Raw genomic sequence first — 12503 nt, 5'->3', positions numbered from 1 at the left:
AGAGAGAATGAAGAGTTACAGAATTTCAGATTTACAAAGTGAAAAGTGCTGTGGATGGTGGTGATGGCCACACGATGTGAATGTACTTGATAGCACTGAACTGTATGCTTAAAAATAGCTAAGATGGTAAATTTTATGTTATGTTTATTTTAACTCATGAAGCAAAAACAAAGACAAAAGCTAAACCATGTCTCACTCCTTGAGGACAGCAATTACTGAGCCAGGAGGACAAGTTCTCTCATTAAGTGACTCCAGACTTAGGCAAATGACAAGCAAAACTAGTTTTATTGTCCCTTGACTATGACTCAGTTTTTTCTGTCTGAGTGAACACATCTGTGTCTCCTGTGTGATGTATATAGTCCCATCACTTCTGTGTGTTCTGTATTTTCTGAGGCAGGTCCAATAAGGAAATGTTCCATGGATCAGATTTTTGTTGTTGTTGTTGTTGTTTTTAAGTTTATTTATTTTTGAGAGAGAGAAAGTGATAGTGTATACGCATAATGGGGAAGGGGCAGAGAGAGAGGGAGACACAGATTCCGAAGCAGGTTCCAGGCTCCGAGCTGTCAGCACAGAGCCCGACATGGGACTCGAACTCACGAACTGTGAGATCACGACCTGGGCCAAAGTCAGATGCTCAACTGACTGAGCTACTCAGGCGCTCCTGGGATCAGATTTTTTAAAAATAGTTTCATATGATATATAATTTAGCCATTTAAAATATGCATATTAATAGTTTTTAGTATATTCACAGAGTTGTGTAACCATTACCTCGAGCAAATTTAGAACATTTTTATCAGTCCCCAAAGAACTGTACCCATTAGCAATCACTCAAACAAACACCCTTGGTCACAGGCAACCACTAATTTGTTTTTACTTTCTCTTGCTATAGATTTTCTAACTCTGAACATTCCATAAAAATGGAATTATGTATGTTTTGTGTGTATGTGTGTGTGTGTGTGTGTGTGTGTGTGTGACTGGCTTCTTTCACTTTAGCATAACATTTTCAAGGTTCATCCATTTTTAGCATGTATCAGTACTTCTTTTTATTGATGAATAATATTTCATTGTATAGTTACCACAGATTATTTATCCATTCATCTGTTGATGGACATTTAGGTTGCTCTTACTTTTTAGCTATCATGAATATTGCTGCTATATGCATTCATGTGCAAGACTTTGCTTATCTCTGGGCCAGATTTTGATGAAGTTTCTGGAAGGTGGAATTAGGATGGGATCATCTTGATAAGCCAGAGTAGAAGCCATGGCCTAGAACACACAGGAAAAGGATGGAGCAGGGTTGGGAGGTATCCTTAACAATGAAGGCTATGAAACCACTCTCCTACCTATTATTTATTAATAACCAAGCCTTGTTAAGCAATGCTTCATTGTTACAACAATCTTATGAGTGAATAAATCCTGTTACCTGCATTTTATGAGAGAGAAAGCAGATACACAGAATTAACTAAAATGCTGGAAATCATGCAACAAGGAGGCCTTTGAATCCAGGCCATCTAAGTCCTCGTTCGATCACTGAACCAAACTACAAGCCCTAAACTCTGCTGTGGTCAGTGTGGGGAGTGGAGTAGATTGTGGGACATTGATCAAGGAAATTAATTCAATGAAAGCCTATGTAACAGCTGAGCTGGTTCTTCTTCATGTTTCTACCAATCACCTTCCAGCATTGAGCCTGGGACCAGCGGTATTTGCTTCAGGGTTAATTCTAATTGATGAAGCAAAAATCAAAAGCCTGTTTATTCTCACAGTCCATTGTATCCCAGCACTCTTCCTAGACTTCATTCCCACATAACTTTTTGCCATTTCCTCAAACAGCCTTTTGCAGAGTCCCACAGGTATTTCTTCTGAAAAACATACTCTGACATTTTAATTGGAATGCTCTATTTCATTTGATCTATAAGTCTTCCATTTTGCCATTTGTATTCTATTTGCCTCACCTATTCTGTTTTTCTTTTTGTCCTCTTGTGCTTACTCTCCAATTAATGAAATGTATTTATCCTTCTTCCCCCATTAACTCATTTGTTGAGTTGTCTTTTGCTATTCTGTTAGGAGTTTCTTAGGGATCACAGTATACATCCTGGGCTTCATAAAGTTCAAAATATATTTGAATTCTTACCACACCCGAGACAATGAAAGGTCTACATAATACTTAAATTTATTCACTACCCTCATACCTTTTGTAGTACTATTGCCATATATATTTAATTCTTCATATATGTAATACCTCATTAGACATTTTGATTGTGGCTTCCTGCCATCAATATTCATTTAAGCTTACACACATATTTACCTATTCATTCCTTAGTATTTCCATGCTTCAATATGGGATCATTTTTATTTGCCCAAAGAACTTTGATTTTCCGTTAGTGTGGGTCTGCTGGTAACTATCTCAGATTCTTTCTCTATTTGTTAATGAATTATTTTACTTTCATTTTTTTAAAATTTTATTTAAATTTTTTTTAAATTTATATCCAAATTAGCATATAGTGCAACAGTGATTTTAGGAGTAGATTCCTTAGTGCCCCTCACCCATTTAGCCCATCCCCCCTCCCACAACCCCTCCAGTAACCCTCTGTTTGTTCTCCATATTTAAGAGTTTCTTACATTTTGTCCCCCTCCCTGTTTTTATATTTATATGCTTTTATATTTTTGTAATTTGGAATGTAATATGCAATATATGTTTATGTATTTTTGTTTCCCTTCCCTTATGTTCATCTGTTTTGTCTCTTAAAGTCCTCATATGAGTGAAGTCATATGATTTTTGTCTTTCTCTGACTGACTAATTTCACTTAGCATTATACCCTCCAGTTCCATCCACGTAGTTGCAAATGGCAAGATTTCATTCTTTTTGATTGCAGAGTAATACTCCATTGCATATACATACCACATCTTCTTTATCCATTCATCCATCGATGGACATTTGGGCTCTTTCCATACTTTGGCTATTGTTGATAGTGCTGCTATAAACATGGGGGTGCATGTGTCCCTTCAAAACAGCACACCTGTATTCCATGGATAAATACCTAACAGTGCAATTTCTGGGTCATCGGGTAGTTCTATTTTTAGTTTTTTGAGGAACCTCTGTACTGTTTTTCAGAGTGGCTGCACCAGCTTGCATTCCCATATTTTACTTTCGTTTTTGAAGGACATTTTCATAAGGTATAGAATTCTGGATTGGCAGTATCAGCATCCTCCCAGCACTTAGAAAAAATTCTTTTATTGCTTTCTGAATTCCATCATTTTGATTGGGAAGTCTCCTTTTGATTCGCCTGTTGATGATCTTAAAATATTCTATTTGTATTTGGTTTTCATCAGTTTTATTTCCATGTCCATAGATTATCTCTCTGGGTGCTCTGGAAGGCAGTTAGGCTGGGTTTGGCTCACTAAAATCTTTTGATTAGTCTCAAAGACTGGATATTTTCAGTCTCCCTTCCTCTTGGAACTTTAATTTTTACCTCCTTAGCTCCTTGGGGTTTTCAAAAATCCAGCCTCTCATTTCTTTTTATTTTTTTAAAGTTTATTTGTGTATTTATTTTGAGAGAGAGAGAAAGTGGGGGAGGGGCATAGAGAGGGAGAGAGAATCCTAAGCAGGCTCTGCACTGTCATTGTGGAGACTGATATGGAGTTTGAACTCGTGAACCATGAGATCATCACCTGAGTCAAAACCCAGAGTTGGACGCTCAACCTACTGAGCCACCCGGGTGCCCCCAGCATCTTGGTTTCTACTTTCTAAATGGTACATGCCTCAAACACACAGTGAAGCTGACTGTCTGGCTCACCCTCAGTGAGCTCTCCTTTTTTCCAGGTCTTGGTTTTTGCTGTCTTGGTAGCTCCCTCATACTTTTTAAACAAATATTTAAAAAAAAGTTTTATACTGTATTTCTAGTTGTTAGTGGGAAGACTGGCCTAGAATAAGCTAATCAGTCATAGCTGGAAGACTTCAGTGAATTTCAGCTATTTCTGATAGTTTCCTAGATTTCATATAGGTCCAGAAAAAAAAATCATTTAGTTTCTTCTGCTCTGTACATCTTGCCAACATTCTATTGCTGAAGGCCTTGTGAGAGAATGCCTTCTTGGCATAGCTCTTCCTCTTTGCCCAACTTTGTATGTGCCCTCACTCTGAGACCACTTTGCCCTAAATCCTAAATTGTACTGCAAAGATGGAGATGTAATTTTTTAATGCTGATAAATACATTACAAAATATTTAAGACATATAAAAAGTATAATATGAGTACACTCGTGTACTTACCTCCCAGTTGAAGCCTTCTTTGTGCCCTGCTTGATTTTATCCCTTTCCATGCCTGTCAAAGGTACCCAGGCTCTTGAATTTATTATCTTTTTTTGTGTATTTCTTTATACTTTTGCTATAGATGCATAACTCAAACATTATACTATCAGAAAAATGTATCATGCCATGTAAATGCTTGAGCAACTTGTGTTTCTGCTCAACACTATCTTTGTGAGATCTATGTTTTCTAAATCTAAAAACCTTTATTTAATTCCTTGATATAAATATATTGCAATTCATTTAATTCTTCTCCACTGATGAATATTTATATTTTTTTCAATTTTTTTTCTATGACAAACAATCTCGGAGCCCCTCACCACACTGACTCTTTGCTTAGCTTCTACCAGAGGCTAATCTCAGAGTCCAGAACTGGCCACCTCCAAAACCCGGAGAGAAAATCACCACTGCCCAACTCATTTGCTTCCTGAGAATTATCCCTTTCTCAGTACAACTGACAATAAGAACTTAATACTATTCTTGAAAAATTCATGCCCATAAAGAAGGGTATCTTCTATCTTCATGATTTGAACAAACCATAATCCTAGAAGGACCATATAGTAAATAACAGTAGACTGTTAGAATGGCGGTAGAGCTATCCCAAAGCTGGAGTTATGGAGTTCAACACCATGTGGGCAACCCTGACAGTTGGGGCATATTGTGCCACTGAGACCAGTATCTTGCTATTTTACTCTTTCCTCCAAGGGAAGGACTGCCTGAATGTTCCTTTTTGCTGTATTCTCATTTCTACATTTGTATGCTGGAAACCGAATCATAAATAAACAGAAGGTCACATAATCGCCCAACAACTGGTTGTAAGCCTAGGTTGGTCTAGCTCCAGATTTATGAAAAAATCAAAACAAAGCAAAGCAAACCCCATTGCCAAACATTTCACTAGTTCCAAAGGGTCATAGCTTTGCTAAAACACCCAATTTTTATTTCTAAACAAAACATTTAATCCTACAAATACAGTTGAATAGTAGGTGAAATGATTTGTGTACAAAATTATTCATTGAAGAAGCACAGAAGAACATTGAAAACAATCAAAATGCCCATAGGAGACTGATTCAAGAAATCACATTGAATAGTATGCAGTTTTTAAAAGGTTCTCTGTATACATAGTGCCAAGGTATATTATTAAGTACAAAAACAAGGTATAGAACAGTGTATATATTTTGCTGTACTTTGTCTAAAACAAGGGCAAATAAGAAAGTACATTTTAATTTTCCCATACTCTCATAAATAAACTATGCAAAATTATTCAGGACATTAATAAAAGTGACTACCTGAGGGGACCAGGGAGAGGGTGGGAACTAAAAAGAAGGGAACCGGGACCTGGGCAAATAGAAGTCATGGGTGAAAATAAGATTTTTCACTTTTTATTTTAAAGTTTTTGAACCATGAAAATATATAATTATTATAACAAAATAAGCACACACAAGCACAACACTTGTTATTAGTCCATGATCAAGACAACATCTTCATTTGGGTGACTTCCTCCAGGCTTGCCTTAGTAAGGTGTGAACACTTGTCTTGCAGGGCATTGCTGAAACAATAGGGTGATGAAGTAAAAGCCAAAGGGAACAGAGAGGGAGTGTTTGCCTCAAAAGGCAAATGATAGTCCCCATTCAGGAAGACAGAAGATGATTGTATCTATCAAAATAGATAGTTTTTTCAGTTTCAAAATAGTCCGAGTTGTAGTCTTGGCAGAACACTTGTTACAAATAAGTAATGATTGATCACCTCGTTTGGAATGCCCAGCCTCCATTTCCATCTATCAAACTCCTACCCGTCTTTGGGGTCTTCGCTGATCATCCCAGCCAGAGGCTGGAACTTACTGTTGCTACCGTTGAAGTGTAACCTGCACAACCTGATATACAGTACCTGTTACGCTGCTCCTTTACAACTAATCACCAACCCCAGCTGTTTCTATCAATTTAGTTTGTCTCAAGGTTGTCCTCTTATCTCCGTTATTCCTGCTACTATCATAAGTTGGATTGTCATCACTTCAAACTGAAAGTCTCGATTGTCTCCCTACTCTCCGTCTTAGCCCATCCCACCAACCACCTTAGCCACCTCCCACCCCTACAGATTCATTCTTCACACTACAGGTGTACTTGAGAAAACTCCAGGCTAAATATGGTGGATTGAAACATATATTTTTTTCTCTCTGCTACCTTTTGAAACCTCACACAAATGAGAATAAAAAATTAAAAAGTCATAAACTTAAAGGATATAGAAAATCCGAGAGGAGATTAGAGAAGAAATATCAGCACATTTTCTGAAGACAGGAAGTGAGCTGATGAGTCATCAGAAAAGAGAGTTAACACTGAGCTTGCAAGGGGGATGCTAACATGTAAAGGTGAATTTACACCAGATGAAGTCAGGGGGTGGTGGTTTAGGGACTGGAGACATCAGGAACTGCAAAGGTATCAGTAAAAAGACACAACATGAGTGGCTGAAAGTTTGTTTATGGAACAGATATTTCTTACTTCCATGTTGCACAAACACCAGACTGACCTTCCTTCATCTTGGATGGATAACTGGAGGTTTGATCTTTGTAGAAATTGAATTGATGAAGTTCCAGACCTGGAAATTTGAAAAGACCCCAAACCAGGCATTGCACCATGAAATTTCAAAACTGCAGGGATTAAAAAGAAAGCCCCATCACCTTCTAGAAAAAGAAATACAAGTCACGTTTAAAGGACAAAGAATGGAAAATGACAATGGGCTTTTATAATACAATAGTAGAAGGCAATGAGGCAATGACTTCAAAAGTCTAAGATAATTTGATTTTAGTCTTGTGATTTTATATCTAGCTGAACTACTTACTAATCAAGTGTGAGGATGACACATGAGAGATATGAAATACACTGTTTAATGGCTATCCAAGAGCTTCCAAGTTCATTTTTCCCATTCTGCCTTGGCTGGGAAAGATGATTATTTGAGATGCCCTTGCACTTAGGAGTCACCATGCATTTTCAATTCTGGCCAAGGAGACATAAATAGAACTTTTCCAGTGGATCTCTGGGAAAGGATTTTGTTGTCCTTCCTTCCTTCCTTCCTTCCTTCCTTCCTTCCTTCCTTTTTCCTCTCCTTCCCTCCTTCCTCTCTGTTCCTTCCTTCCTTCCTCCCTTCCTTCCTTTTTCCCTTCCTTCCCTCCCTCCCTCCCTCAATCCCTCCCTCACACCTATCTAGCTATCTACCTATCTATCCATCTATCTAGACATAGCATAACCTTCATCTTCTTTATTTTTATGATATTGAGATGTCTTATTAGATTCCTCATTTAATGGTGTCCTCTTCTGAAGGAATAGAAAAGTTCAGGTATTTAACAGTTTGCTTGTTTGTTTAATTATGGTAGAGGGGTTAGGAGTCCTCCAAATTCTGTGGTTCTTTTCTGTCTTACAGGACTCTCCATTTTACCTTTTCTTTTTTTCTTCTTTTTATTTTACAACGGACTTTCCAAAGTGCCTATCTTCTTTTCTTTTCTCCCCTAGAGCTATGCATTTCAAGGACTGTCTCATTGACTGCAGTCAGTATGTTTATGCCACGCACCCCCCCCCCTTCATATTGTGCCAATCCTTTTAAATGGTGTCTGGTTCTTCAAACTCCTAGATTTGAAATTCCTTCACAGTAGTCTGTGCTCTGACCTGCCTTGATGCCTTTTTTTTTTTTTAAGTATTTTCTAGTGTATGTAGCCCCTTTCGCTAGCTTCCCTTTCTTTTCTTCCATGAGGCTTTTCTTGGCCAACCTCTACCCGATCTTGCAATAGAATGAGGTGGGTGGTCAAGTGAGAGACGATACACTGTAATTTGGTGAGTTTTCTCTTTAATTCCAGTTATTTTGCAGCTTTGGCACTCTGTCTTCAAGTTATACTGAGGAGCATGTTTCAAATCATTTGATGAGGAGATCCAGCAGGATGGGTCACTGTACAGCCATCACTGTCCTCAAGTAGTCTAGAGTTTTTGCTGATATATGTACTTGTGTATATGTATGCATTTAGATAATAAATTCTTGGGAGACAGGATCTAGTTATTTTTTTCCTTCCTAGCACAATATACTAGTTGCTAAATGGTTCTCTTATTCAAAGTCAATGAAATGGTCTCTTAACTACTAGGATGCCTTAAGGGTTGTTGATATATTCCTACTAGTTTTGAATTTAAGGCAAAGAGGCTGACTAGTAGTTGCCTTTCATTAGTGTTAGTGAAAACTAATGAAAAGTTAGAATAATGATTAATTTTCAAATAAATGCAGTATGATTACTTCCATAGGTGGCAAGAACCTTGGAGCAGGGATACTTCTTTGCAGAGATCATTATTTATAATTGCCATAATTCTTATTTTTGAGGATTTTGTGTTGCAATAGTACATGATTAGTCTGTTTTCTTAATTAGGGTAAGTGTTCCTCACTGAAAGAGTGTTCACTTTATTCATTTGCTTTTCAAACTTAAAAACGAAAGTCATCATTGGCACAAATCAATGTTAGCTCACACTCTGTGACATTGTGCATTCTACATGGAGATTGAGTGAGATTTATAGAGAACTATTATCTTTATAAAACCTCTCAGAAAAGCAGGTGCTGAATTTCTTTTTGGTGCTCATTCTTTTAGCTGTCCTCACTATCAGGAAGTTCTTTAGTATGTTGAACTGAATCCTTCACGTTAACAATACCTCCAATAAGAAAACAAACATACTTGAATTTTTGCTGGTTATCTTTTCTGCAGACTCATCCATAACTCTTAATCCTACTATATTTGTGTCATTTAAAGTTATATAGTTTAACTTTAAAAGTCAAAGATAATTTTTGGCCTGTTCTTAAATATTCTGAGATTATAGCTGGGATTATAGCTTGTACTTTATTCTATGAGAATATTTCATGGGTAGAATACTTAAGAATATTTCATGGGTAGAAATTAAGGTGGGGCATAAAGCTGGTCCACTGGTATAACATCTGAATGAGGAGCTATTTTTAAAAAAATGATTTAAAAAAAATGATATGTCTATTTACTTAGTAAATATTTATTGAGTAGAGAGTGTGGACCATGTATTGCACATACTTGTACCATTGGACAAATTGTTGCACAAAGTCTTTCAAGAATGTACTTAAACAAACAAGAAATTGTTTATAATAGCACATTGTCATGGGAATGTGATTGCTTCCAAATATTAAAGCATTTTGTACTTTATAATAGTTAAAGCTGTCTGTTATAATTTTGTTGATAGTATTAAAATTCATGAAACTCCGCTTTTATAGATAAAATAAAGGGACACCTCAGCCATAACTTTTTTGGAATTATCACAACTTCAGAACTGTTGAAAATAAGGCCTAGATTTTCACAATGCTTTTTAACTCATCTTTGTATTTCTACTCTTGCCCACTTAGAATAAATTCTCCACCCTGATGCCAGATTATTTTCTCATATTATTAATTTAATTTATACCACTTCCCTGGTTAAAAGCCCCCACTGGTCTGGCATTAAATTTTTTGAGTCTTCTAATATTTGTTAAAAATATTTTAGATCTGGGTCACCGGGTCACGTGGGTGGCTTAGTCAGTTGAGCATTCGACTCTTGATTTTGGCTCAGGTCATGATCTCAGGGTTGTGGGATTGAGCCCCGCATTGGGCTCTGTGCTGAGCACAGAGCCTGCTTGAGATTCTGTCTGTCTGTCTGTCTCTCCCTCTGTCCCTTTCTCCCACTTGCATGCACTCTGTCTTAAAAAAAATATTTTAGATCCATTGCATTTTGTCAAGTGTAACATATTTATAGAACAAAGGAATATTATATACATGTAAATGAAACAGTGAATCTGACCAACAATAAGCCCTGTCACAACCAGATATTTATTTTTTTAATGTTTATATATTTATTTTGAGAGAGAGAGAGCAGGAGAGGGGCAGAAGGAGAGGGAGAGAATCCCAAGCAGGCTCCACACTGTCAGCACAGAGCCCAATACCAGGAGTAGGCGTGGGGGTGGGGAGCTCAAACTCAGGAACCATGAGATCATTAACCTGAGCTGAAATCAAAAGTCAGATGCTTAACTGCCTGAGCCACCCAGGCACCCCCTGTCACAACCAGATATTTAAAAGGAATGCAAACACCTCCGTAAGTTATGAGCTGTAAGATAAACAGAGACCCAGAATTATATCCAGAAAAGAAATGTGGAGAAAACCCCTAAATTTTAGAACAAAATCCAAGCTTAACCATGGTCTTCTTGGCAGTAAGCTTTAGAAAGAAGGAAAAGCGACTACAATTTTCCTCTTTGTTGTGCCATTTCTCTTAGTTGAAAAATGCTTCTTTGGGGGCTCTTTTCACCTTTTGAGACTGCCTTTGATTTCCCCAGACAGGACACAGTTATGAGACGTGTGGAAATGTGCAAAGGTAGTTGCTATGGAGTGATTCACAAACATAGACATTAAGGATCTGGTTATGCTTCTTTTTATACAAGGTAAGGAAGGGTAGTCAGTCTAAGCAGAAGACAGTTGAATGAGTTTGGACCACTGTAGTTCAATGTAAGAGGTAAACTTTAAATTGCACAAGGATTTCAGTTATCACTAACTTGTGGCTTTAAAAAACGCTCCCCTTAGTATTTATTGTGCCATCAACTATTTTCTTTTTACTAAAAGCCACATTAGGACATTGCATTCAGTTGCGTCTTTGTTGATTTGCAAGGTATCATATTACCAGGTTGTGGTCTTATCTCTTTAAAGAAATTGGTAGACACATCCCAGCATGTCATGTACATAGGGCTGCTCTTGGTCTCTATAGCAGCATGCTGGTAACTCGATCTCTTTGTTCCAGATCTTCTACTCAAAGCTTAGATACTTGCTAGATCTTCAGAAGGAGAATCTCTCTTCCACCAGAGGGTCCTGTTTTCTTCTCCAGACTCTCCCTTGCCTTTCCCCTCCAACTCCCCCTGAAGTCATGAAGGATTTCTGCCGCTTCTTCAAATGTGCCCTGCTTGTTCATAGCTCCAGAACTTTGCAGACAGGGCTCTCTCAGTAGGGATGATTCCCTTTATTCCCTCCTGTGACCCTTTTTTTGTTCACTTCCTTTACTGATTTTCTTCTGAGGACTGTATGTTTTCCTGGATCATTTCTTCTGACCCATTGATCTGTGTGTTCATTCATACTCATAGCACATTCACAATATTGTATCTTTATACTATGTTTAGACACCTGACAAAGCATTTCTCCCCCTACTTTTGTCTTCCTCGAAATTTTCTAGTCTCCTTTTTCTCACGAATTCTTACATATAGATTTTGAAACTGTCCTGTTAATGAGCAATTTTTGGGTTTGCTAACTCCTTGACACTCCTTTTCCTGTATTCCAGCATATTATTGTCTCCCGGTTTTCTCTTCCATGGTTACCAGTTATTTCTTTTTTTGGTCTCCTTTTACTTTTCCGGCTGGGGTTCTCTCCTTATTTTCTTTTCATTCTCCTACATCTCCTTCCTAGCTGATGTAATCCATATCTATGGCCCTGTTGACCTTAAAAGTAAAACAGTCAGTTTACTAGAGGAATGGGTTTATTCAGAGATAGCAGAGGATCTACAGTTTGGAACATGCCAGGTATGGCAAAAGCCATAAGGCAAGTCTGCAGAAGGAAGCAGGAGAACATTCTCTTTTAGAGTGAGGGCCGGGGGGGGGGGGGGGGGTGTTGGGAGGAGTTGTTGTAAACAAGAAATCCATTGGAGCAAACTGAGAGTTCCAAGGGTAGTGGCTTTTCATTGGCTGAGTTGTGCGAGTATCTCATTGGCTGGGTTGTTACTGGGGGAGGAGGAAAACGTTTCTTCCTCCTCCCCTAGTAGCAAAGTAGACTTTTTCTTTTTTTTTTTTTTTTTTTCTTTTTAAATGTTTTTATTTATTTTTTTGAAGGAGAGAGAGAGAGACAGAGCATGAGCGGGGGAGGAGCAGAGAGAGAGGGAGACATAGAACCCAAAGCAGGCTCCAGGCTCTGAGCTGTCAGCACAGGGTCTGACGCGGGGCTCGAACTCACGGATTGTAAGATCATGACCTGAGCCCAAGGAAGTTGGTCGCTTAACCAACTGAGCCACCCAGGCACCCTGCAAAGTAAACTTTTTCCTGTTGGGTCTGTGAAGGACTAGGTCTGTGAAGGGCTGCCATGAGTGGTAGGATGTGAGAGCTCCCTGTTCCAGCCTCCATGACTCCATTTTATTTTATTTTATTTTTTTAATGTTTA

The sequence above is a fragment of the Panthera onca genome, chromosome F1 (genome assembly GCF_046562875.1).
Source record: "Panthera onca isolate mPanOnc1 chromosome F1, mPanOnc1 haplotype 2, whole genome shotgun sequence".
Classification (NCBI taxonomy): domain Eukaryota; kingdom Metazoa; phylum Chordata; class Mammalia; order Carnivora; family Felidae; genus Panthera; species Panthera onca.
Note: the sequence above shows the minus strand (reverse complement) of the source record.